A 6,321-nucleotide genomic window follows, 5' to 3' on the forward strand; every position below is an offset into this window, starting at 1 on the left:
ATAAAGTCTATAAATTTTTTTGTTTCAAACTTGTAAAATTTAAAGACTTCTATTTTCGTTTATACAAATAGTTTACTCTATTAAATATTGAGATTAATTAAATATTGAGGTGGAAAGATAAAATGTTCATATGACGAGATGTGTTACATACTTACATTAATATTTAATAGTATAATTACTTTATTAATTTTTATAATTTTATAAAATTTATAATTAAACTTTTATATATATATTTTAATTAGGTTTCTAGTTTTTACACTAGTTTTTAGTTTTATAATTAAGTTCTTGTCTATGTAAAATATGTTACAATTAACAAAATATTTTTTTATAAATAAAAAGTATTTACAATTAAAAACTTAATTAAATTTTTAACCACATATTTTTTATGAAGAATATTCTATTAATTTTAATACTTTTTATATAAAAAAAACTTAATTATAAAATTAAAATCATTGTAGGGATCTAATTAAAAAAAAGATATAAATACCTAATTATAAATTTAAAAAAATTATAAGAATTAATAGAATAATTAAATTATATTTAATTTATAATGTCATACTTATCGAAACAAATTAATAATAGAAATTAAAATAGAGACTTTTTAAAAATTTACTAGTTAGAATAATTTGATCTGATTTCAAATTTAAAATATAGACTCAGTCTAAATTGATTCAAAATTGATCCGAGCTAAGATGAAGAAAAATATGTCTTAAGTTTAATAAACACTTGTCCGGATATGTATACAATCAGTTGCAGGATAAAATTAGAGTACTCATCAGTCATCACTTTTTTTTTAAATATTATTTTCTAAATAACAAAAGTTACTTGTCTTTATAAAAGATGTTTTGGTTTTTTACCTCCCTTGTCAATTGTATAAGGTGATGAGTTTTTTCCCTCATTTTGTGTGTGTCTATGAGCACTAAAACTTTAGTTACTTTAACTAGAAAGAGATATATATTGAGTGAGTATAGAATAGATGTAATGAAATTCTCTACCAAAAAAGATGCAGTGAAACCTAATAACCATTCCCTAATGCCCCTTACCTAGCCCTATATTTATTTAGAATAGGAAGATGGATTCTGTTATTTAGGCATTCAACTATTTCATTGACACTTTCATTGGTGAGTGTTATTAATTTCCAGAATTCTCATTTCAAACCATGCATTATTTTCAAAGGAAATGTGAATTTGTGACATTGTTAGAGAATCAGAAGCAACTAAAAATATTCTTTTTTGCACATTGGTTAATGTAATTAACTACATTTAATTAGTTTCTACCTTCTCACGCGCCTTTTGATTCTTTATACTGAAATTTATGTTGATAATTATATTTAAAATATTTTGTTACATTAAAAGTAGATATTAATAGCAATCAACGCATATCCTATAAATAATGTCTTTTTACCAAATATAAAATTAGTATTTTTGAAGATCGTATGTAACTTTGTGATAAAAAAGAGTAAACTATTATTTCTACTTACAAAAGTTGAAAATATTGATAAATTTATCTAAAAAAAAATTATTATTTATACTCATGAATATGAGTTTCACACAACAAAATTATTCAAACACTAAAAAATTATCTAAAAATTCTAAATTATCCTTATCATTACCACTACTACCATTATCCTACATCTCTCTCTTTGCATTACCTGAATACCCTTCTATCTAACATTCATTTTTCTACCACAAATCACCTCATTGCCGCTCCTTCATCACCATAACCTTCATCACTTCAATTAAAACACAATGCATTAAAAAATAGTGACCTCGTGAATTAACTCGAAAAAAACACCTTTGGAGGAATCAAAATCAACCTAAAGAAGGATTTGAAATGGATGATGATGAATGAGAGTCAAAATTGGATCTTGATTTCAGCTGAGTGTGAAGTTGTTTGAGGGAACAAAACAGTGAAAAGGGTGTTATGGAGAAAACTGACAGAAATAGGGCGGAAAAGGACACAGATTCAAGGTGTGAAGAAAATAAAAAGAAAGGGATCAAATCTAAACAACCAAACACAGAAGTCTCATATATTTGGATTCACTTTTTTTAGGAGAAAAGAAAAATGGCGAAAGAGACAGAAAGTGAGAGAGAGAGAGAGAGAGCTCGCCGCGATTTTGGTTCGCAAACGAGACTGTGGGGGTGGTGGCTGGCGCGGGGTCCGTTGGAGGCGCTGGTTCGGTGATGAGGAGAAAGTAGCCACTGTAGGTGAGAGTGGTCAGCGGTGAAGAAAGGAGACGGAGCACTGCGGCTCTAGGGTTGCTGGCGACAGAAAAGCAGAGGCAGCTGGTGCAAAGGTCCTCTGGTCGACAAGGACGAGATAGGGAAGGAGAGAAAGAGGGGTGGTCGTTGACGCTGACACTGGAAGCTGCAAGAACAGAAACAGAGGCAATTTGGAGTTAGTGGTGGTGGTAAGGGTGATAAGTAGATGAGGATGATGGAGTGGTTAGGTGGGAGAGGGGGGAGGAGGGAGAGGAGGAAGATGATGCATATGATGATAAGGATAATTTAGAGTTTTTATATGATTTTTTAGTGTTTGGATAATTTTATTGTATGCAACTCATGTTTTATGGATACAAACAATAATTTTTTCTTTTTTATGAGTAGATGTGTCAGCGTATTCAACTTTTGTGAGTATAAATAATAATTTACTCGATAAAAAAATTTGTTTTGTAACAGTAAAATTTTTGAAGATCATACACTATTTTTATAGAAGAATTTCTCATTCATCTCTATTTTACAAGTGTTCAATTCTTATTAGATGCAATAATTTTTTTTCTATAAGCATTACCCTCAATTTTTTTCATATTTGTAATTATTATTCAATCTTTATTGATTCTAATATGAAAAGTTAAAAGTTTTATTTAAAAACTTGTTTAATAATCTTTTTATATATTTTTTTTCTAATTTTTATTTGATAACAGACAATTTATAAAAATATGAATTGAATAGTAAAATTTAAATAAACATCTTTAACTTATAACTCATAATTTTATAACATAACATTTATATTTTATACAAATAACATCTATAATTTTATTCATACCTTTATATATATAATGTTCATAATTAACGCATTTTTACGATTAATACTATTCAATTTTAAAATATATATTTTTTGAATTTTTTCACATGTGCATCAATAGATTATAATTTTTTAATTATTTTAATATTTTTTAGTTGATATTCATATGTATGTTTATTTATTAATTTTAATTAATCAGTTAATAATTATATTTAATAATTTATTTTTAATTTTTTTTCATATTTTGTTTTTATTTTTATTTTGTAACATATAATATGTATATAAAAATATGAGTTGTATAAAAGAAGTTATTAAAATAACACTAATTTTATTTTTATAATTTTATGTATATAACATCTATAATTTTAAATATATAATATTCATAATTCATAAATTGAAATTGATTTGTTATTATTTATTGTTTAGTTTTTATTTTACAGGTCATAAATTAATAATTTTTTTTACGTTTTTTATCTTTAATAAATTGAGACTAATTGAATTTGAGATTTTGGATTTTTTTAGAAGATATATTGTGTGGTGATTTGAAAATATTTTTTAGAGTTAATGATATAAGCATTTAAGACTTTCATTTGAAATAAAGATTGTATAATTATAAATGTAATAAGCTAATAATAATAAAAAAAATTGGGATTTGATTTTCATAAAATTTAAATAAATTTTTAGTGTAATTAAATAAAAAATATTTATAAAAATTTAATTATATCAATTAATTAAAGGAAATGATTCACACTTTTTGTAAAAAAAAATTTTAAGAATAAATAATTTTTAGTATTTTTGGTCATTATTTGATCAGCATAAATATTAAATTATCTTTAAAAAATAAATTTTATTAATTTATATGTATAAATTCTAAAAAAATTTGAATACAAATTATACTGATTTATATATTCAAAATTTTGATAAATTTAAATGTAAATTATATACTTTTTATTATATGTAAAATTTTTATAAATATGATGTAAATTATTATTAATTAAACATTAATAAAAAATAATAATATTTATTAATCATGTATCTTTCGGCTAATTTTTATATGAAAAAAATGTGTGTAATTCATCATTACGGATAATTATTGTGTTTTTTTTGGATATGGATTAATTTTTTTTAATTTTAAATAACAAATCAGACCCTCAGATTTGAAAAATAAAGAAATTTGAGAGTCAGATTTTATAGAATTATAAATCTAAGTGTCAAATTTGTATATTAAAAAAAAATTAAAATAAAAAAACTCAAATATAATCCTCAAATTTATATTTTTTAAAAAGAATTTGAAACTACAAATCTATGACAAAAAAAATTAAAACACCACAAATCTAATCCTCAAATTTATGGTATCTATATAAATAAAAAATATACTAACTTTCACCTTATTTAAAAACACTACCTTCTACCTCCATATTAAAAATACAAAAATATCTTTACTCTTATATAAATATGAGAAAATTATATTGCACCAATCAAATTGCATGGGTTGACAGCTTCATGATTACCACGTACCTATATATATAAAAATACGGTAATGATTGAGAAAAAATCTAAAAGTTATATAATATAATATAATATAATGTTTATAATTTTATATAAATAATATTTATAATTATATATTTATTATATATAAAATTATATAATTATTTTTATAATAATTACTAAATATTAAATAAGATAATTTTGAGTTATTTAAATTGATTTTTTATTATTTTTTAAATATTATTGATAAAAAGTAGTATTTATTAATTTGTAAAACGTGCGATAACCAAGTCATTAAATAGTGTTGAAAATTGTCATTTTCTTTTGCCTCCGTTACAAGCTTTACCCGATATTTATATGGGAACAATTCATCCCATGTTAACTTTTCAATAAACTTTTTATGTATGATTTTTTATTATTAAATGTGTTCATTCCATATACTTTTATTTGGACATTGCTCTTTAAATTATCAATGACAAATTGTTCATATAACAAAGTAACACCTCATTTATGTCAAGCCGAATCAGTCAACATTTTAAATTCAATCAACCTAAACAAATAAAAATATTATTAAAATGTAATATGATATAACAATGATATACTTCTAATAAAAATATATAATTTGAAATTCTAACTCATCCTCTTAATTATTTTTAATTTTTAAATAAAATTTTAAATTTTTTACCATTTTAATGTTTTCAAAAATTAACATATGTATTTAAATATTGAAAAATAATTAAAACGATAAATTAGATAGGACTCTTAACTATTACTCTCCTGGTAAAGCAATATATATCCATTTTTTATGATGAGATACTTTCTTTCTTCAAGTTGATGTTCTAATTATTGTTTGTCCACACTTGATGATGTGCCATCTTAGCATATTATGGTGCTTTTATGTTGAATACCATGAACCTTATTTCCTCCGATCCGCACCAATCAAAAAGCGTTAGTTAAATGTTGAAAAACATACAGTTTATTGATGTATACATAGATATAGATAATAATAATTTAATTTTAATATTCTGATAGTATAAAATATTTTACACTGTTATATAATTATATTTATTTTTTTATATGACTATATATACAGTTAATATAAAAAATAATTATTTTTGCTGATATAACATTATGTAATTAATTGTATATATAAAATTATTTTATAATAATGATATATCAAAATTAAATTCATATAATAATAATAATGTGAATGAAAGAAAATAGAGCATGATGTTATTAGTTTCTTAGTGAGCAAGTTGAATTATTAATAACCTATTGAAAGGTTTGAGATAAAAGAGAAGTACACTATACACTGTTTTGCCACACACTTATTCCCTTTGTTTGCTCACCATTGCCTCATGATTTAGACTGATATTAGAGAAAATGAATGAACCAAACACTTTATATATCAAAAGCCCTTAGCTTCAGACATGTGGGGTGTGTGTTTGGCATACAAAACAGTTCATTCAATTCTCATAAAGGGACACAATACCACAAGCTCTCTCAATTAATTAATAGTATAAAAGAAGAAATAAATTATTATGGGCATTGAAAAAATAAAAGTACTAGGAGTTAATTTCCATATATATGTATTCTTCAAAAGTTTAGCACTTACTAAATTTGGATATTGTTTGAAAATTTTGCTTCTAGGCATTTAGGGCTCACGTATAAATAATTAAAGACAAAATATATAGTTTTCACTTTCGGACAACTTTTCTCTACCTCTATATAGCTTCTTCATTTGCATATATAGTTGTAAATTACTAAACTGTGATTCGAAATAATAATTCGGTCATAATGGATATTATT

The sequence above is a fragment of the Arachis hypogaea genome, chromosome 5 (genome assembly GCF_003086295.3).
Source record: "Arachis hypogaea cultivar Tifrunner chromosome 5, arahy.Tifrunner.gnm2.J5K5, whole genome shotgun sequence".
NCBI lineage: Eukaryota > Viridiplantae > Streptophyta > Magnoliopsida > Fabales > Fabaceae > Arachis > Arachis hypogaea.